Below are 23758 nucleotides of genomic sequence, written 5' to 3' on the forward strand. Positions count from 1 at the left end.
TGGAAGTGTGAATGCAGCCTCAGTGTTTTTGTCTTTTAACCTCCCTAGCGGTTCATTTCCGGTTTTATGGCTAAAAGCAGTACATTGTTTTTCATGAAAATTTATTTTACAGTATAATAGTATGAGTATAATAAAGTTTGAAACACAAAATCATGTAAAAACAATACATTGAATAAATTAAAAAATCCAAATATTTAAAAAAAAAAATACACATTATACTCATACTATTATATATACTGTAAAATAAATGTTCTTGAAAACAATGTACTGCTTTTACACATAAAAATCCAATGTATTGCATTCAATACAGTTATTTTGTATTAAATGCAATACAAATGGAATTTGAATATCCCGCCCGCCCCGCGGGCAACGTACACATGCACCAACATCACCAGGAACTCCCAGTGACTCGTCGTGTGCAGAAGCAGGAAGAAAGAAGAAGATGGAGATCGCGGCGCTGGACCGCGCGGGACGCCGGCGGATCAGGTAAGCGTTGTATTTACTAGCCTTCCATAGGTTTACATATCCCCAATTGTGACTCGGGGTTACCACTTTTAGTAACTTTTTTCTACCCCGAGTCACACTACCTCTAAGGAGGTTAAATGCTAAGTAACTTTTTTTTTTTTTTTTTTTTGGTACAAAGAATACTTAAAAGCTATATCAACTAAGTTATTAGCTACAAAAAAAACAATTATAAAAATGTCTGGCTCTAAATAACCAATTTCTTACATCAATTAGTCAAACTGCAAATAAGCAAGCAAATGTCAGAGTGTCTTCTGCTTTGTACTTTAATACAGGCATACTGAAAGAGATAGACTATGTATTATGTTATATCAATTTAAATCCCTGAATCAAAAGCATTCTTCTCTTTACAACCTCTGCTTGTTATCCAAATAAAATATATTATTCTGCTTCCATTCTTCTTCTATTCTCTTTACAGTCTGTCACCTCCAACTCACCTAGCAGCGACAGTGGCTACAATTTATTGCATATTACCCCTAAATACCACGATGGGGAGTATTTTCTATCCCTGTTCTTGCTGATATTTGTTTAATCATTAAGAAATGAATGTTTTTTTATATTTTAATACTTCATTACAGTCTTTCCCCAAAGGGTATGGAATTAACATGTAAAAATGAATTAATTTCTGATAGAACATTTAGCAATACAAAGCCACATTTTTCACTCAGTTGATAACAGGTGGAAACAAAGCAGAATGCTTGATAATAAATGGAGGTAATGCTCTATGGACCATGGCTATGAATAAAACTCTTTAAATGGGGTAAAGTGGAAGGACATATCAACAGATTAGCATTGAGAACACAGTCTCCATGGAGAAGTTTATTACTGGCTGTCACGGCAACCAGCTTTGTGCATTGCTGATGAATAGGACAAAAAAACTTACACAATAAATATTCACATTAGATCCATATTAAAACCTTCCTAAATCTCTTGTAAGCAAAACTAGTGTGCATTTAAATGTGACCCTCTTAATGATATCAAACAATAGATACATTTTAAGTATTGTATCATCCAGGGATAGTTACGTAGCTACATATTTGGTCAGGTTAAAAAAGACACAAGCCTATTGAGTCAAACCACAAGGTAAATAAACATTTACCTGAAAACCGGCATATTCTAGACAGAAATCTAAAAACACAGCCAGATGTAAACAAAAACATATAAATTATGGTTCAATTAATCCAACAGGGAGAAAATTCCTTCTTGATTCTAGATTAGATATCCTCTAGATTCACAGTCTTTTACACCATTCCTTTTTCTTGATAGCCAGTTTAAATAACAATAGCACATCCAAAACAAATCTGCTACAGAGGAAAAAGCTCTCTACTTATGTTGAAAGTGCTTGTTAAGCTGCGTACACACCTGCAATTTTTCTCGTTGGAAAGGATCTTTCACGATCCTTTCCAACGAGAAAAGACTGCACGATGCATGAACGATGCTGTACATACAGCACTGTTCACGCTCTATGGAGAGGGGAGGGGGGGAGCGATGGAGCGGCACCCTGCTGCGCGCTCTCCCCTTCCCTTTCATTAGGATCGGTCGTCGTCCATCGTCCATGGATCCGCCAGGACGGTCGTCAGACGATGGACGACGACCGACTGTACACACGGCAGATTTTCGCCCGATAATTGGCCGATACCGATTATCGGGCGAGAAAAATTTGCCGTGTGTACGAAGCTTTAAGCTACGTACACACTTCCAATTATTATTGTTGGTAAACGAACGACGAACGATCCTGCACGATATCTGCGAACGATCGTATAGCACTGATCCTGTACATACAGATAACGACATGATCGTTCGTAGATATTGTACACACAATAGATGCGATCGTTTGAGCGATACAGGAAGTGACGTGCACGACAGGAAGTGAACGAACGTTCGTTCATCACGCATGCTCAGACCATGGACGATCAATGAACGATCGTACACACGAACGATGGTCAACGATCGTCGTCCAATCCGATCCGCCGGTCGGGTCGTTCATTTCCAACGACTTTCCTCGTTCGTCGGCGTCGTTGGTTACTTTTTTTACGAACGATTTTGCCCAATCGATTGTTCGTCGTTCGTTCGTCGTTCATTTTGAACGATAAAAATTGGAAGTGTGTACGCAGCTTTACAAACATCATCAATAGGAATGGTAAAACAGTGTACCTTGGTAATGGTAGGAAACCCAAAATTAGCCAAGCTGTTAGTTTTGCATGATCATAATTCTAATACAAATAAATAGTACAAAGTAAAAGCACTTTACATTGAATATAAATTGGGAGAGACTTAAAGATTTGTAGTGCAATTCTCTGTCTTTGTCTATCTTTCGCACTCATTAGGAAAATCAGTTGCCTTTAATTATAAAAATTGTTCATAAATAGTCCCCTATATTTTTAATGTTGCCATATGTAAAAGTACACACAAAGTCATAATAAAAATAAAAAAGAGGTACTGGTAATTAAATAAAACATCTATATAGCATGAAAAGTCAAAAATAAAATTAAGATGGTTGATGATAAAGAAAATGTCACAGTAGGTCACTGTAATGGCTTAAAAATTGTTTCTAATTAGTTCTTACACAACTAATGCTTTGTTTTTATTTTTTATTGCTTTGTTTAAAAATATTACTTCTTTATTTTTTTAAATTTAGTTTTAATATTTTAAAAATTGATAAAAGGTTATGATTTATAAAGATGCTATTAAAAGATCAGTTCTGTGTTTTTCTAAGGTTTTTGTATTCTTATGTAAAGGAAAGAGCCCTTTATTCTTAAAATTCATGAATAAGCATCAAAGGGGCACAATGCTTGATATATGCCGGTAATAGTTGTTTTTTTTTTCTTTATTAATTTTGGCATGACCTATTCCTGTGCCTTTCTGACAAACATTCTTTCTAAAAATATACCAAAGACTGAAAGAAGATATTTTATTTCTATGAGTTTTCTTTCAAACATGTGCCATTTGAACTTTTGTACATCAAGATATTTATTTGGAACATCTCTCTTAGTTATTCCATTTCAGACTTTGGCTCCTCCAAAAGAACCATTATACAGACTGAATTCTGTTGACATTGTTTGGTAGAACAAAAAAGAAAAAGATACTTCAATTCAATTCTTTTGAAAGGCTTAAAACTTAATAGAATAGCACCTGATGCACAGATAAACTTAGCTGACTTAATTCTTTAATCCTTTATGAAGCACAACACATTGCCTTTATTATTATTATTACTACACAGTATTTATTTAGTGCCATCATATTACGCAGCGCAGTACAAAGTCCATAGTCATGTCACTAACTGTCCCTCAAAGGGGCTCACAATCTAATATCCCTACCATAGTCATATGTCATTAATGTAGTCCAAGGTCAATTTTTGGGGGAAGCCAATTAACCTCACTGCATGTTTTTGGGATGTGGGAGGAAACCAGAGTACACCCATGCAGACACGGGGGGAGAACCTGCAAACACCATGCAGATAGTGTCCTGGCCGAGATTCAAACCTGACAAATAGCGCTGCAAAGGCCACCGTGCTGCCCGTACTGTAATCATTAATACAGGGATTTCTTATGTTCAGTTTTTTAAACATATAGTATAAAACATGAAGGTATTTGTAAACATTTGCAAAAAGTTTTTTCCGTTCAAATCAGTTAACAATTTCTTAAATGTATATGGTTGAAGAAACAGCAAAGACCAAAGTGGGAAATATATGCATTATATGTCTTTTTGTAGACCCTTACACTGTATACTTTATTTAATGTTCAAGAACCATTGAATGCACACATAAAAATTTGGGGTTACCAGCCAATATATAAAAAAAACAAGAATTTTATGGCATCCTTTACCTACTGTTTCTCCTAGAGTTTTAATTATGGCTTAATTTGAACATTTTTAATATCATGGCATATAATGTATAATATAAAGTATATAGTAAAGTATAATATACTGTATTATATAAAGTATAATGAAACATCAGGCATCCAAAACACGAATCCAGAAGCTCATTAAAGGCTTTTTGGTCAGCTTAATTTTTAGGTTTAGAAGCTTAAAAGATGTTTACTATGTTTTCCTTTTTATATATAAAATCTTTGTTTAGCAAAAAAAACATTCAAAACAACAAAAGATTCCCACAGTATGGGTTTTTTTATGTATTTTATTTGTTTTATGCTGTGTGTGCAAAGGTTTAATCCCAATCAAATTTTCAATATTGTTTGTGTCCCACTGGAGAGATTTATTCACTGAAAATGATGGGGAATCCTAAATGTTACAGATGTCCCCAAAGCAGGAATTTGGGCACTTTTTTCTTCAAGTGTCTATGATGTCAGTTTTATTCACTTTATAGAGATTTCCCCTCACTTGTTTTCATGACACAGAGTGTTGGGAAATCCAGTAGAAAAACAAAGAAAAAAAACTGAAAGAAGTTTTAACACTTCATACATAGTCCACATAATACACACAATCTATCCAAAAAGGTACATATAAATCAGATCTTTTTGTAGCCTGTGTGTACCTTTTCCATGACCCTAATAGAGCCATTCAGAGGGAGGAGTAGGGTAGCTGCATTATTGCTCTGACTTTATTTGTGTGTGTTCAGAAAAGAATTCCACCTGTTGTCTAAATGGAAAAATATGTAAAATGTAAAAAAAATAATATATAATATAGTAATTTTCAAATGTGCTTAAAGTAGGATTTATGTTTTTTGATTTACGGTAGATTTTTTAGTCCTGACTATAATCAATAAAGAAAAACCATATGCTCAAAATCACTGGCCGTGTACAAATTGAATGGAGGATTTAATTACCATGCAACGTTAGTAAATATATATATATGTATATAACTTTACATTTTTAAATCTATATTTTATCAAAGCTAATATTGACTAATCAGTATACTTCCAATGACTTTTTTTTTTTTTTTTTGATTGCAATGAAATTTTAAATTTTAAATATTTGTGACACACAGGGACATACATTTTCACAGGCACAATGCAGGTGAACTATTTGCATTTTTTGCTAATGGAGAGTTAATATTAGATATGAGCAGAATGTACCCAAAAATAAGGACTATAGCTGCAGGTGCTATCCTTCCTTCTCTTATCCTGTTCATTTGTGCCTCCTGGTCATTAGAAGGCCGGTTTATTTTACCTATTTAGCATTCTGGTTACAGGGGAAAATATAGCAGTACAAACACAGTCACACAGTTTAAAATTTTCAACATTTTGTTGGACTAATTCAGCTTTAAGTACCGCACAGATCCTCTGTGGTATTGGGCCTGAATTAATAAAGCTCTCTAAGGCTGGAGAGGATATACTTTCATCAGTGAAGCTGTGTGACCCAGAAAACCTGGAATGGATCTGCAAACAAATAGCAAATGACTTTGAATATATCTATTTCAGGTTTGCTGGATTACCCAGCTTCATCAATGAAAGTGTATCCTCTCTAACCTTGGAGAGCTTTAAAAACTCAGGCCCAATGTGTATGTACCTGATGTCTCTGGCACACTCCAAATGTAACATGGCTTGTGTACTTGTGTACTAATGTCAATGGCTGTAGAAAATAGTAGTGCTCTCTCCCTCCTATAAGCTTAACTGGGAGCCTTCCACTTTAGCTTTTATTACTCGTAATATGCTGTAATATTCTCTCCAGCCTTGGAGAGCTTTAATAAATCAGGCCCATTGTTTTATTAAGCTTATACAATGTCACATATTTGTACATACAATGTAACATTTACTTCCATTCAGAGATGCAATTGATATCCACCAAGATCTTGTATTGATGATGCTCAATAATGGCTAAAAGTATGGAAGAATGATGTTTTATTTGAAACAAACTTTCACAATTTGAGCCCAACAAATTCTGGTGTTGTCATCTTAGAATATATTTGTCATCAAGGAATGAAAAAACCCATTGATGGATATTTACTTATTCGGCTGACCTTATTTTTTGGGCATGTATTATTTCTAAACCTGGACCTGATCAACTGAAGCAACGCCAGAACATAACACTTTCCTCACAAGCTTGGGAGTTTTTTTAAAGGCACATCAAACATGTTTCATGTGACTTACATGGGTCTGATACCTGTGTGCACCTCCTCCAAAAATGTTCACTACTTTGATCAGAATGTTTACACAGAGCAAGTTTGAAATTAAATAACAAAACATTTTTTTAAGATAGGTAATAGAACAGCCAGATCATGGGACCCGATTTCAGAAAATAATTTACTTTTTTTTCATTAGTAATTTTTTTAAGTGAAAAATGTCTTAACGTAGTGATGGTAATTTCCCTGTTTAACATTTCTTTTTATTCTAATGCCTTGATTATTTTAAGAAAAAATACAATAAATATCATGAAGCCTGAAGATGATTTTCATTAATTAGACACACAGCAGGATGCAATACAAATAAAGAATATTTCTGCCTAGAACAGACTGTGGAGAACCCTAGGCTGAAAAAGAAACATAGCTGGTACCAGTAATGTACAACTGATAACAATAGCCTACAAACATATTCAGTAATAAAGACATTTCGTTGTATCACTTTGTCATAATAATATATAAAAGCTTGTACATGTGAAAGCAAGTCAAAGAAAGTTAGAGCATTTCAAAAGCATCTCAAATGCAATATGATTGTTACTACACATAATAAAGCACTAAGGTTTTAGCTTTAATTTTCTTGTTAAGATTGAGCATGTTTGAAATTAAAATCATTGCCCTAATACAACGATTTCTTTCCCCTGTAAAGTTCAGTAGTTATTTAATGCAGAGATGTCACAACATGATAAAAAGAAAATTGTGACTACAACTGACCCAACTGCTACAATACAGGATAAAAGTGTTTAAAATTAGACCTCTTCAATAATGGAATACTGAATTATGGAACTCATAAATTATATATACATTATTATCATGGATGATTGTTCCTGGAAGTACCGCATGAATCAAATTAAACCAAATAATTTTTCCATTTCCAACCTAGTTCTGCATTGAATGCCTACATTTTAATTCCCTTCACAAATATAATGCATGCACCAGTACAGGGAAATCTACCTGAAACACATGAATCATTCATTCTATCAATTTAATTCTCTTTCCCTGAAATGCTTTCAAGGCAAATTCCATCTGTCTACCTCTCTGTTTGCCTGCCTGTTTCTATTAGGTTCTATAATATGCAGTTTTTTTCAGCCCAACCATTTTGAAGTGCATCTGGGTAGCTTTTACAGGATACAGTAGATAAGGATAGGATGGATGGGTCAGGGACCAGGCTGCTATAGAACGATGGCACCATTTTTCATCTCTTTTGGGTCATGACTTCTATCTGCACTCACTGGAGCTATATTATTTAAGGATACTGTTCACTTAGTAAAGCAGATTCTTTAAAAATAATATGTAGGCTTCAATCATCTAAAAATGCCTTAACTATCCTTATAAACCACACTGTCTTTAAGTATGAAGACTAAAGGAAGACGAATGGGACAGGACCTCAAACTACCTAAGCCTAGCCCCGTTATATTTGTCACTGGGCCTGATTCATTAAGGCTTTCCAAGACTGGAGAAGATAGACTATCATGAGAGACACTGGGTGATCCAGCAAACCTGAAATAGATCTTGTCCGGGATTTAAAGTATTTGCCAACTAGTAGCAAATACTTTTTAAGAAATATTTTCCTGGTTTGCTAATAAGTATATACAGAAAATCAGGCACCAAACAATATATTTCTTTTAAGGAGTAACTATGGAGGCCTAGAAATGAATCAATGAATTATGGCAAGCATTCATGAAACATCCCCCATGTTTTTAAGAAAATGTTGAATATTTTGGACATTGCTAAGATGAAGGGTTCATCTGCAACTACACAAAGTGAATAGTCTGTCTATTTATTATCCCCTAATGCTAACTAGATGGAGAATCTGGTTTTATTATGCTGGTGATCATTTTGCCTAATATCCACAATTGGAACACGTGGTTAGATGTACATCAGGAACTTTTAAAGATTAACCTAGGTTAAGAAGCTTTATTGTTTTGCACATTTTTTTTATAATCACATTTGAACAATTCTATTTTATAATTTTTTTTAACAAAATATAAATAAGAGGTGTACCTCCCACCACCCACCTGTAAGAAATACCAGACAGCCCCCCTTGGATTATAGACTGAAGGGCTACACTATCTCACTGCTGATATCAGCATAACACCATTTGGCCTATGATGGGTGCATCTAGATTTGCATCCATGTAATAGGTCTTTAGCATTTTTGGAGCCCCATGAGGTAGTCTGTGTTTGACATTAGGGGGGACTTAATGGGCCTGATTAATCAGGACCAATATGTTGATATGTTTTTATTTTGTGTAGAATGCTGAAAGGTTAAAATCCCTGTTGAATTGTTATCGCTGTCTTTTTTTCCTTCTGACAAAGATTCAGTTTGGTGACTATCATCTCTGGTTCAAAAATTAATGGTAAACCTAAATTTTACCAAAATGTTGGAGTTAGGGAATAACCTTCCAATAGGGACACCAGTTCTGTGACAACTATAAAAAAGTAGAAATAGTTATTTTACCACTTTCTAGGGATTTCTACTCCCTGTTCATCGTTAGGACAATAAGTGAAGGGGGAGAGGGAAATGAGAGACAGACATTTAACTGGCAGAGGTTTTTAGTCTTCTTTACTGAATCTAAAACATTAAAATAATGGTATACATATACTCTACGGAAAATATGTTGAAGTGTTGTTACTTTATTTAGTATATTCACAACCATGTTTATTGATATTTCATAGTCTTTTTTTTCACTTGGCAGGAAGAACCTTAGGCTTCTTTTCACCTGTTTACTAGTTTATATACCTCTTGCTGAAAAAAAGGGTTAATCTTGAGAGGAAAACATTGCTAGAATTTAGTAAAAAAATGACTAATGAAGATACACATCTAGGGGCTATTTATAAAGAGACAACACAGATCCAAGTAGGCTGGATTTGCAATGATTTATCATGCTAATGGTATGCACTTATTGTTTTTTTCAGCTGTTTACAATTCTGTAAAGGCGTCTGGCAACTAATCAAAATGATAAATGACAATTTTTAGAAAAATAATGCCAAATAAATGACAAATAATTGGCAAATAATTTATTCCACTGTTCTATTTTTTCTAAAGTTTGTTGAATTATAAGGAGTCTCTCACCTCCATATATTACATAACTACAAATGTAACAATATGTATTTTGAAATGATTTTCCAATAGTAGTGAAAAGCTTTGAAAGAACAAAAATAGCCCCTTTATATTACAAAGTAATATAAGTAAGTATAAAGTATATATATATTTTTCATACATTTGTATTTTTCTTGCAAGGAAAAGATGAAAACAGAATTTACCCTTTGCAAACATCCTATATGAACTGAGCAGCATATAAACAAAAAACATGTCAGCATTGCGGTGAAATTTGGCACTCATGTGCTGCATAGTGGCTCATTTATTGAGAATGGCATCCCAATGCACAGTAAATTAAGTTCTTAGTAAGTAAGTACAGTTTGGTTCATGTGCTATGTATTGTATATGTGGCCCTGGTCGACATCAAGGAAACTACTAATTGTGCAATTTGACACCGCACTGTCATCCCAGACTGTGCATTTGGAACAGAAAAACTAGTAACAGAGTTTTTTACATTTTAAGAATGTATCCTGATAAAGGCCAGTAGTAAACACATTAAAAAATCTGAAGCTATAAATATTCAGATGCCCATGAAATATAGGTGCACTTTTCTATTATATTTAAAAGTTTGATCTTTTTTCCAATTGTCTTGCTTTCAAATAAATCATGACAGGGGGTGTATTTACAAAGACTTCATTTTCTAGAATGACAACCTATACTCAGTCTTCAGAGGCCGGAAAGAGAGACATCTGTTAGTATGGAGGAAATGCACACATCCCTATCGTGCCATTGCACAAAAATGATTGCCTAAATCTCCTGATGCTTCCTTCTGTTTTTCTAGCATTTAACAAAATATAATATATTTATACAGTCTATATATATCTATATATAAATATATTTATATAGTCTAATCTTTTATGGGTTGGATAGAAGGTATCTCACAATAATAACATTTTTGGCCCTTGCATATATATATATTTATCTATATTTTTGTATATTTATTTTAATATATGTATGGTTTTATTATTGAATTTATTTCCGGATGAAGGGCTATACTAAACTTTAAAAATGCATTGGTTACATCATTCACATAAAGCATCTTTGAATAGGAACTATTTGTCTATCTGTGTAAGGCTTTGCTTTGACTGGTTGAACTAATGTGCTCTCTTTTTGATGTACCATATACATACAGCTGCTTTTCTGCCATCATACTTTGGGTTGCAGTCTATATCTTCTCTTTTCACATGGAAATAAATAGCAGGAATGGAAGAGCAATTTGTTTTGGTGTGAATCTGCCAGGACTATATTTTTGAAATCTGAACAAGTCCCACATGTACCCATAGTTGATGCACAATAAATAACTTGTAGTGCAGCTCCACCATCTACTTTATTCATGTTCTGTTGAACGGTCTTCAAGAATTATAGCTGCAGAGGGAGCAAGCATTGTGAACCATATATGCAATGTTCCAATGGCTTTATTTCAAGATATATTTTCTCATTCTCTAAAGTAACATACAGCCCTGCCTCAAAATGGTCACATTAATCTATCACAATTTAGAAAGTTTCTTTATCATAAGTGTAGAATTAACAAAGAGATTATGTAGAAGTTGAATGTATGAGATGTATACAAATTCACTGCACATTTGCCATATGGACTATGTTCCCCATTTTCTGTGTTTATTAAATTATACATATTAAGTCTATTGCTGGAGTGACTTTCAAGTAAAATGAAGTTATGAGCAGCCTCATGTATTCATTTCTAAATTCCCTGGCCATTGAAACACACAACCCATATGCTCATTAGCAATAAAAAACATTCATGTTACATTAGCTTATAGATAACTGGTGAGAATACAGTGAAATTTACTCATGTTAATAGTGAACACTAAAGGTGAGTCAATAATTGGTAGACCACTCTGGGACTTGTGGTTATCATGCTGTTTGAGCAAAGTCATGGTATAACTACAATATATACATTTATATGTTTATTTAGTATAATAAGTTCCTAATCTTAAAGCGCACCTAAACTCTGAATTTTTACTTTACATAAAAGGGTAGACAACAGTTTGTTAGTGGGTTTTTTTTAAGTGCAACTTTTTTTTTAAAAAAGGGTGCAGCACCACCCCCTTAATTCTCGATTGCCTAGGCGATCAAGAATGAATGGGAGCGCAGAGCCTCCCGGGATACCTTCGTCACACATCCCAAGAGCCTCTTGGCTGCTCTTTCTGCGCATTCCCGAGCATCTCAGGCATGCGCAGAAGGAGCCCTTTCATTAATTGGGAAAAAATTGCTGATCTCGCCCATGCACAGTGAGACTGGCAAGTTTTTTCCCAATCTACATCACCCGATCTTGCGCTGCGCAGTGCGAGATCTGGTGACGTAGGATGAAGAACAAGGAAAGAAGAGAGGATAAGATGTCGGTGTCTGGCGCTCCCTCTGCGCCTGGCCTAAGACGGATACCGGGATGACGTGGGACCCAACCGAAGAAACCTCCCGATGGATAGACTGATCTGCGGGATTAAAGGTAAGTGTGATGTTTTTGTTTTAGGTTAGTTTTGGGTTTACTTTCACTTTAAGTTGTCTGCTCATTTCGACTTTTGTTTAGCTTATAGGTGACTATTTTTTTCTTTTTGTTTGCATCATGGCATCTGCTTGCCAAGCCTTGCTAACTATAGAAACAATCTTATATTCGTGAATATTATTTTTAGCTTCTTTAGGATGGACATAAGTAAACTAAAAGAAAATTTGGCTGATTTGTCTTCAACATTGTCCTCTCTTTAACCCAGTGCAGCCGACCACCATATTTAAGCATAGGGTAGGAGGTGGTATCAGGAGTCCTACCTTTTACATTAAATAGGGATTGCAAATGACAGACTAATACAGACAGTGATACAGGAGGAGAGGACCCTGCCCCGAAGAGCTTACAATCTAGTAGGTGGGGAGAATCAATATGGGTATTTCTATGCAATTAGACCTAACAGATTGAATATGATTTCCAGGAAGATTTTGAAAAATATTTCATGCATTTTAACTGCAACATACAGTATGTGGGTGACTTAATCCTACAGCTAAGCTGAAAGTTGGTGCCTGGAATGGAAGGATAGAGGAGCAGAGTCATTTTTATATCTGGACAAGTACAAACAGGAGGTAATCCAGTTCAGTAGTTCTTTTCTATACTTTACTGATTTCCTAGGGGGTCACTTCTGAGCCCTGCTGTCTGAGGGGTATTGCTGTGACTTGATGTCTGGTGGTTACTGTTTGGGCCTTTTTTCTGACCTACCCCTGATGTCTGGTGATTACTTCTGTTGCAGGTTCTTTCTTCTGATTCTTTCAATCCTGGAACAGATGCTTTATAGGTTTGCTGGATCAACCAGGTTTACCCATGATAATATATCTTCCCTAGCTGTGGAGTGCTTTCATAAATTAGGCCCCTTAATGTGTATATTAGGACCATTTTGTAGTTTACAATGGTGAACCTAATACTAATTCTTGAAACAGGGAGTATTTTCTCTGTAAAATCCTAAAACGAATGTGTATATGTAGTGTTACAAGATGTCATTAGATGGTAAGACAAATATATCATTTTCAGTTGATGTGATTAAGCAGGGGAATAATTTGATAGATTTTCTTAGCTGTTGTCAGAAATATGTACTATAAGACTCATTACTCAAGCCAAGGCTTTGGTGATATCTCTAGTATAGAAAAGTAAATGTTACTAGTTTATGATTGAATATATTAAGCTGCAATGAAGATCTGGAAAACACAACAAGTATAACAAGGTCTGCTTGATTGGATATGTTCCCTTGCATCATCAGTTAGACTCATAAAAATGATTATTTTGTTTATGGGGTGCTCATGTACCAAAATCATGAGGGAAATTATTGCTAATGAGAAGATAAGTCATTTGAACTGAGCTTATTTAAAATGATTTAGGGAAACTGTGAATACAAATAACATTCTCAAAGCTCAACCCTTGGAGACTATCTGATAGAAAGATATATTTTACCATAATAAAACAGATATCAGCCATGCTTTCAGTGTATTAAGAACACAATGAATTATATCTTCACAGCAGCAGGACTTATGAGTATGGATGTAGTTTGTTGGGTCATAAAATTTAACAAATTGCCTTATTTGAAGTTACTAAGTGCTAAATGAAGTCATAGATTGTTCAGTAAAAAAAAAAAAGTATTTATATTGAAACAGGTGGTTTTGTCTTTTTTATATTTAGGTCTTAAACATTGAAAGGGGAACTAAATTCACAATACTTACCCCTCTCTGTACCATTCCAGGGCTCTGCCAAAATGATGCACTTGAGTTCATTTATTCCCAGCACACACAAGGGAAGCCAAGATTCCCTGCACATGTGCAGTTCAGCGTAATTTAATAACTGGGCAGCGATTAGCAGGTGGGAACAGTTATTGCAGCAGGGACCGTCTGCCCTTTCTGCAATTAAACACCTGCCCGATCACCATTTTTTAAAATCTACTTGAAGCCTATTGTATGAGCCCCATAAATATGTCTATATTCAATACAGGTAGTCCCCAGGTTACATACGAGATAGGGACTGTAGGTTGTTCTTAAGTTGAATTTGTACGTAAGTCGGAAAAGTTACAATATTTTAATAAATGCAATTAGGACAGAAGTTTGTCTCACCATATTATTAGGCAGCATGGTGTCAGTTACAGGATAAAATCCTCACTGTGAGTTAATCACAAACAAAGCAAAAAAGAAGATTACCCACATCCTCAGCTGTGTTTAGCAAATGATTTCTTATGCAAGTCATGCAAACCTCCCCCTCCCCCCAGTCCTGCACACGAGCAGCAGCTAAGCCCGTTTGTATCTAAGAGTTGTCCATATGTCGGATGTCCTTAACTCGAGGACTACCTGTACAAGAACAAGAATTTGCAGATGCCATAGCATGGCATGCCAGCCCCCTAAGTGTTATTACCAGGTTATGCTTACCAGAATGCTTTTTACTACATAGACTTACATGTATTGGGAATGATATCCTGACACTTTATAATAACCAGCCATGATAAAAAAAAAAAAGTTGCCCGTTAGCCCTAAAATGTGTTGGCTTTTACAGTAACCCTGTTAATACAATGGACCTGATTTATTAAAACTTTGCAAGGCTGGAAAAAATGCACTTTCATCAGTGAACCTGGGTGATCCAGCAAACCAGGGATGGATATGGTACAGGACTGAAAACATTTGCTAACAAATAGCAAATTACTTTTATGAAATCCATTCCAAGTTTTCTGGATCATCCAGCTTCACCGATGAACGTGTATCCTCTCCAGAACTTTAATAACTCAGGCCCAATGTATATGTATCTGATGTCTCTGGCACACTCCAAATGTAACATGGCTTGTATACTTGTATAATGTCAATGGCTGTAGAAAATAGGAGTGCTCTCTCCCTCCTGTAAGCTTAACTGAGAGCCTTCCACTTTACCTTTTAAAACGTGTAATGTGTTGTAATGCTACAACTTTGAAGTACAAAGATACATTTAAGGAAAATGTCTAAATCAAAACGTAACTGGCCTTAAAGGTAGCCATTCAATATATAATATCTATATGCCCTGCACAATGCATACATGTGATTTTTTTTTAATCCTGTGAGTGTACTGGGGCTGTCAGTTATAATGCCATATTAATTGGTACCTTTTACAATGTAGAACAATAGGTCTGGTTTGGCAGTCCCTGTCATATTCTTATAAATAACTACATTGTCAGATAATAACCTCTGATTCTTTCAAATGCTTAGTGCTAGAATTCTGGTGCTTATTGGGGTAGGGTAGTTGGGGAAAAACATAAGAATATTGCATGTGTTTTCCCTTAGCTTTGAGTGCATGTGGGTTATTGCATTTATGTATTAATTCAGCCGGGAAACACTTTCTCTGATTTCTTAACAATATAAAAAGATTTTTTGATGCAATTACAGTTAGGTGTTTAGCTTAAAAATAATTCTAATGATCATAGTGGTTTCACTATCAGTTATCCCTGATCAATGAACTGGTTGAGAAGATAATCTATAATTACTACTCAGTTGAGCTTAATATGTTAGGTAGACTTTTTATTTCCAGCTCAGCTTTGATCTTGGACCATGCACACACTTCATGCATATACCCTTCAAACACTGAACTGGATATACAATAAACCCATTAAAAAATTCATACTGACTAAGGCTCATTAAATAAGCTTAATGAGATTTGGCAGAATCCTTGGTACTCACAAGGGCAGAATTCAAATTCATAGCACCGACTGTCTTAAACTGCTCTAAGAGAATGTTGTCTTAAACTGCTCTCATAGAATGGCTGTATTTTGTATGATGTTCCATTAACAACAGCGAGACAGGATGTATTGAGATTAATTTACATTTTTAATATCTTTATTAAGGCTACATGAGTAGCAAGAACATAGAGGTCATAATGAACTCATCCACAGGAAAGAAAACTCAATGGAATAAGATTTGTACTTTAAACAGAAGTTCTTGGCATGCAATCTGTTCCAACAGGATTCTCATTAAATCTTACATTTGACACATGGAGTGCACCATAAGTAGATTTTAACATTTTGATTAATTTTTATTTGGCTTATGCGCCCATACATATGAAAACATAATCAATTGATCTGTCTTATTTAGATCATTTTAGGGGGTTCTCTGGCTATAACAAAAACAGGGGGAACCTCCTCAGACCAACTAGCTACCAAAATGTGTTAAATAGTTTTCAACCAGTATTCCAAAACAACTCATTAGCAGGAGTGTTTAGCTGCACTTCAACCACTTTCCTTTTAAACCATAAGCATGCATACTAGAAAGAGAAATAGGAAATGAAGAAAATTAAAGTTTTGATTGGTTTCTTTTCCTGAACCCTGATATGATTCTATCTACAGTGACCCAAACTTGCTGGAGACCTCTGTCTCCTGATCTAACAATACTATAAAATCCATTGCATAACTAGGTTATACATTCTAACCTTAGTGTAAACTAAAAACTTTGCGCTGCCCTATAAATGTTTTAATCAGGCAAAAATTTAGCACATGTCCATGGATCCTCAAACAGAGGTTCATCCAACATGACAACCTTTCTGACACACCTTACATTGGACGCTGTTTTTCCCCAGCCTCTCATTCTTCCCCATTACCAAAAAAGTACAAATGATCTATCTGTGCCAGATAACTACATTTTAAATTTAGGATTTTGCACAGAAACGTTTCATGCCTTTAACCTTCTATCAATTACCCTAATATTAGTGCAGATAACCAAATCCTACCTTTTATGATGACATTCCATCATATTTTTTTTTATTTTGAGCAGATTGACCCCTTAGTTTTACATGATGGGCTAGATGTGAAATCGTCAAGATATATCAATCTGCTTTAGGATATTGTTTAGGCTGCCCATTCTCAACAATCTCAGTTGAGTGAACCATTTAACCAAATTACGTATCTTGTACCTATCCTTCTCTCTCCTCTTCCACATTTAATGTTTTCTAATTTCAAAAATTGCCATTATCAACACACGCCACCCATTGTCAAACACATTCTTATAAATCACCAGTTGGTTACCTTATTATAATAATCTACTGTTTTATGCATTATTTGCAGATTGTAAGCTGTTACCATTAAATTCTAACACAATTTGAAAATATATATTGTATATATATATATATATATATCTTAGCTGAAGTGAAGGAGAATAGAAAGGATACAAAATTGGGTGATGTTAGAGTTGCAGTGATTTTTGCTGTAGGTTACTGTTGCTTAGCACAGTTATGATGGCTTTCTATTTCAGTTTCATATCATTCTGATATCAGCTGGAAGAATGATTGCACAATCTTTATCAATTTTTATTTGCTTCTTTTTCATTGCATAGCTCAAAGCCCATAAAATATATCTTTTCAAAGAAAATGGATTGTAAGGCAATCCAAATATGCCATAGAGGACACAGCCAGGGTCCATCTAGTGGTCTATTACAAGGACTTGAATTGAAATATGATAAATGTAAATGATCTGCCAGCATGGCAGCTAATGGGATAAAGTAACATGCAGAGAAACAATAATCGGGAATGAAACTGATCAACATCTCTATTTGTCATGTTGTAAACTGCCAGCATAACCAAAAATTTTAAAGTGTTGGTCATGTAAAAAGGAAATAGACATTCCACACCATCCACAGGTTTCCAAAGAATAAATAGAATGTGATGATATTAAAAGTAGTATTTTGTGCCCAACATAAACCTATACCAATAGAACATGCATGTTTGAACATTGTTTTTGATTTAAGATGTCTCATACACCTTTTTCCAACTGTGCTCATGTTAGAGTACTTTGTTTTAGTTGATGGGGCAGTACAGTGTAAATTTATACTGACCTTTGCAGCTTTAATTTAAATATTCAGATTTGGGAACTCTGGTGGTCTCCTTTTCATTTGCCTCCTGTTTGGATGTTGATGAACTGCTCATTGGAAGTCAGTGGAAATAACACATACTTATGAAAAGCAGTAGCACTATGCAAAACAAAGGGAATAAAGCCTTATAGGAACACTACAGAGTTACACTACTATTACCACCTGCAGATCTAGACTACAAAAGTAACTATACCTGCATGCATAATATGCATAATCGTCCATAACTGTAAAGGAGGATAATTTGGCATTCAAACTATATGTGTATAAGTGTAAAGGACCATCATACTGTAAAGGACCTAGCTGGCTATGGTTGTTTCTGGCTGCTTACAGCATCTCCACATGAATGTACAGAAGTTTATGATAAAAATAAGCCCTACAGGTAATTTTAAGATAAAATAAGTTTTATTAAATTCCCGTACAAACATTGTATATGAATTTTGGTAAAAGGTTGGTATGAAAGAAGTAACGATAAGAATATACATATTCTTTCATATAAAAACTTAAAAAAATAATAACACTTTAAAATCTAGAAAAAACACAAAGAAAAATTTAAAGAAAAAACCTCTTGGATCATAGAGGTTTGGTAAAGCCCAATGGAAGAAGTCATATGGCTTCATAATGTTAATATAAAAAATGATTACTTAATATCTCAACATACATTTTATTTGCCTTGAGGTAGAACACCTAAATCATATTCACACCAAAATAACATAATAAATATTATAGCCAAGGTCAACAACACATGGATTTCAGTGACTTCGATCCAGACTATTAAGGTAAAAGTGTTATATATTGTTCAGTTGACAATACAAGTTTGTCATATTAGTTTTCATTTTTACACTTAACAAATTTTGATTTCTAATCCTAAATGCCATTTTAATGTAAAAAGCCAAGGCTTGAAGATGCCAATATGTTTGCTCTTTCCAAAACCACAAGCACACAGCATTTCTCTGTGTCCTTGTAGTGGTAGATTAGGGCATTTTCAATATTTTCCCAATGTTTAGCTTTTCAAAACTTTTAGGTACAAGTTGACTTACCAGTCTAACACAAACATCCATTTTGACCAGTAGAAGAACTAAAACGTGTCAGTTTATCAAAAGCTCTAGCTGTATGTAAAAAGGAATGCACATAGGAAAGTCATCCTAAAAGACTTAAAGCTTACCTAAACTCAGAAACTTCACTTTACATAAAAGGGTCGACAACCCTTGTAAGGTAAAAATTCTCTTTGTTTTTTTTTTAAGTGCAACACCCTTTTTTTTTTAAAGCAGCACCACCCCCTAATTCTTGATCGACTAGGTGAAGAATGAATGGAAACGCAAAGCCTCCTGGCATACCTAGGTCACGCATCTTGGGAGGCTCTTGGCTGCTCCCTCTGCGCATGCCTGAGCCTTTTCGTGAGGATAGAAAAATTTGCCGATCTCACTGCAAGTTTTTTTCCAATCTACATCACCCGATCTTGCGCTTCTGTTGGGTGATGTAGGAAGAAGAACCAGAAAGAAGAGGCAAAGACGGTGGAGCCCAGCACGCCAGCTCAGAGACGATGCTGGGACGACGCAGGACCCGATGGAAGACACCTCCAAATGGATCGGACTGCCCTGCGGGATTGAAAGTGTTTTTTTTTTTTTTGGTTTAGGCACTTTTCAGTTTAGTTCCTCTTTAACATATTCCCTTAGATAGATCCAGATTAAATATATTATGAGTTTTAAAGAAATAAACCTATTTAGTCTGTGCAATAAGATTACTACATCTAGCACACTGGAAGATGGATAGTACATAAAGAAATGACTTTCTACACAAATAATACATGCTCTAATATTTTAATTCAGACAGACTTTGTATTATTTTTAGCAATTCACCCAACGGTTTTGTCATATTGAAATATTATAAAACATGTATAGTGAATTTTGATTTTATAAAGCAAAACATTTTGGAAGCTGTTAACCGAATGTTAATAAAACCCCAGAAAAACTAGTGAAAATGCAAAAGGGTAGAGAATAAAGAAGCCTGGAACACAGAAACTCCTGGATTGAATCTGATTTGATCATTCAAGAAATCTGACTAGTCAAAATTCCTATTTTTTAATGAGCCATACTATATCTGTCAATGTATAGTACGGCTCAGCCAATCCAGCCACTAGATGATGACAGGTGGCATTACCCAGTGCCTGCTATACCTGTCAGTGACAAGTATAGTATGGATGAGCCAAATATGCCGCTAGGTGATGACAGCTGTCATCATACAGTGGCCAACTATACCTGTCAATTACAAGTCCAGTAAAGTGGGATGACAACTCGGATAGCTCTAATTCCGAGTTCCATTCTGAGGTCAAAATAGCTCCAATCCGAGTTGAAAACAACTCCAATTGGAACCACCTACTACTACCTACCCCACCACTAGTAGTGACGTTAGCAAATCTGCATGCCTGTAAATGGGGAGATAAAAGCTTCAGAACTTGTCTCTTGCATCATATTAAAAGATGATTCTCTGAATGAAATCTTTCAGCAAACTCTTATGATGACCTTCATACTCCTATCCAACCGTATGTATTATCTAGTCATCAGGAAATATATTCTGGGAATATGGGACAAATTACAATATGTCCTGAAAACTGTGCAGCCATCTACACATTTCACACATTAAAAATTAATTTTGAGTATAACTGGATTATACAACTGTGCTTCTAGTAATGTGTTTATACCATTCAATGTAATAAGTGCAACCAGGAAGGTTACATTAGTGAAAGGACAGAAATCACAAAGAATGATTCTACAGCAGGAATGGGCAACCTACGGCCCGCGGGCCGTATTTGGCCTATTAAGGTTGTTTCTTAGGCCCTTTGGGTGGTCCACGGCTCTGGCCGGTGCCACCCCGAGCAGGGCCAGGAGAAGGACCCTGCTGGGGGTGGGCGCACAGGCCAGAGCCATGAAACACATCCCCTGTTTGTATCCCGGCTCGTTGAGGTGGGCCTACACTGTGTGTCACTGCACACAACCCGCTCACTCTCCCATTGCAGGCTCAAAACCGTCATGGGAGAGTGGGCGGGCTTTCACTGCACGAAACCTGCCCACCCTCCAATCGCAGGTTGAGATCTGCGATGGAAGAGTGGGCGGGGTTATGCCATCATGACGTCACGTTCAGTGGCATCTTGATGGCATAACCCTGCCCACTCTCCAATCGCCCCCGCCCCTCTGTCAAATTTTATATCAGATTGTGGCCCCTGACTGAAAAAAGTTTGCCCACCCCTGTTTTACACTGACACATATTAACAAGGCACAAAAGATGGATAAATCCTTAACACCTGTAGGGAATTTTCTCTTTTAAAAAGAGCACTCTGGGGAGTGGAATTTCGATCCATTCAAAGAAATCTTTAAACTAAACATGATCACTCTCAATGTTAGACACTATCACATATAAGACACTATCACATGATTATGTTCAATCTCACCTCTTGGACTAAACCCCCCCATCTCCTTTTTATTATTCATCTAAAGTTGATTTATTTACCCTCATTTAACTGTACCTTAACTTTTTAAAAGTTGTCTTTATTGCAAATTTGTTTTAAGCTATGTAACACACAGTAATCCTTGCTGGAAATGATCCTTAAGAGCAAAAACTAGCTCTATAGAGATAATGTAATTTAATTCTATTTACTGAGGGGAGAGAGAAAAACAAATGTGAGGCACCCTGCTATGTCCTACCTAATAGAAAACAACGGTGGTCGTTATCAGTTGGTCTTAGGTGATCCGGTGCAGCGTATAACTAAATCACTTTGGGGAACAAATGTAGTAATGCTGAATTTTAACCCAAGATGATCATTCCTGATTATAATGGCGATAATCTAGCAAGTGCACAAGGCTTTAGAATTTTTCCAAATCTACCATTATTGCCAAAAAGAAGAGAGTAGACCTTAAACACATGTCCTGAAAAATAAGTTCTTAGTAAATGTATTGTGCTCAACCTCTTTGCATGGGACCACATGCTGAGTCCTGCAGATGACTATCTTGTCAATTTAAATATATTGTAAAGAATAAAAGACAGAATGTACCCTAGCCTGTATATGTAAAACTTGTTGGCCTGACCCTAAATTCTAGAACTATTTAGTAAAAGAAAAGACAGAGAATGAAAACTTTCTCTGTCTTTTCTTTTCCTATGTTTCCTAATTTAAATATCCAAAACTTCCAAGACATGAAATGCCTTCACATGTAGTGGGGTTGCTGGAGTGATGTCTTCTCAATACATTTCTGTCTATAGAAAGCACATCAAGGCCATTTATATTCACAAAATATTATTTACAGGCTTTTAAACTGTTTTAGACTCAGGCAGTTGTTTTTTTTACAGATTTGACAATATATGTCTGTTCCAGTTCTGGCAAATGACCAGACATTTTATAAAAAGCACTTATTCACTTATGTGCTCATTATTTATTGAATATGGAGGCTCCAGCTGCACCAATCACCTCCCTCTGCAACAACCGACATCATTTATTTATTCTCAAATTTTTTTAAAGGCTTGGCTTAAGCATTGGGTATGCAAAGGCAGTGGGAAACCTAATTGTATTGTGACCCCCTAATCTGCAGCAATATATTCTTATTTTTTAACTGCTCTATCATCAAATAGACACCAACTAACCTTTAAACCATCGAGTTATTGCTAAAACCCAGTTGGGGGCTATGAGCCAGGAAGAAGAGAATACTGGACATAAAAATCAATATTATACCGAATTAGAAGTACTTGTTGTGTTTGATTGCTCCCCAAGCCAGCCAAGGTTTCTTGCACTGAAGAGAGTTAACAAGCTGCTCTAAGCAAGTTGGACAAATAGCTTCACCATCAGTTTTTATCCATTCTATATGACAGAATTATTTGGATTGGTTAATATATTTAAAGAATACGATAATGTTCTATTTTATTGTATTGGAGACATATTCTGTTTAGCATCCTATGTAGGTTCAAGTTACACAATTATTATGTACTAATATTTTAATTGCACATGGCATGACAGTGAATAAAAAATCTTTAGTGCAGAAAAAGAGATATTTCAATATGCAGAGTGATAACATTTTACAATAAGCATGTGTTTATCTACTTGATAATCTAACTGTCATTTGTTTTAGCCTTTTAAACCCGAAATAAAATAGAAAATGTCTAACTAATATCTTCCGGGAGCAATGAAAACTAAATATTGATTTAATTAAGTTAACCTAAATCAGTGCAACTGTATATTACCAATATATAGCTAATCTGGCTATTAACAATGGATTAATATAGGCCTAACTATCAAAATCAATTTTACATTTGACTGATGAGTTACACAATTTTTTAAAAAATGGTAGAAAAACATTGGACAACACCATGTTGCCAACAGAAAATCTCTACATCGCCTGCTGCACTTTGGTTCTACCAACTCCAATTTGCTTCCACTAGCAAAACATGGTTGTTGATAACAGGTACCTGAACATTGCACCTCCCAATAGACTTCTGAATAGGTTCTGTGCAATTATACTTTCTAACTCAGAAAAACACTCCCAGCGCTATCATTACAAAAAGAGCTGTACTTCCGTAAGGAAATCTTGTCCCTTAGGAAACCAATAACATCATAGATATTTCCAGCTGCAAAAGAACAGTGTTTTTCTTTAAAAGAACTCTGATAACTCTCATAAAACAAAAAAAAAAAGTTGGAAGAAGTACTAATGGAAAGAGTAATTCCCTGATT

General features: G+C 35.4%; 1 protein-coding gene across 1 annotated transcript in view; it reads right to left on the reverse strand.

Moving 5' to 3' along the window:
- Positions 1 to 23758, reverse strand: part of TBL1X (transducin beta like 1 X-linked) — a gene marked incomplete at its 3' end in the record, with an annotated part of 178701 nt that overhangs the window by 45144 nt on the left and 109799 nt on the right.

The sequence above is a fragment of the Pyxicephalus adspersus genome, chromosome 1 (assembly GCF_032062135.1).
Source record: "Pyxicephalus adspersus chromosome 1, UCB_Pads_2.0, whole genome shotgun sequence".
Taxonomy (NCBI): domain Eukaryota; kingdom Metazoa; phylum Chordata; class Amphibia; order Anura; family Pyxicephalidae; genus Pyxicephalus; species Pyxicephalus adspersus.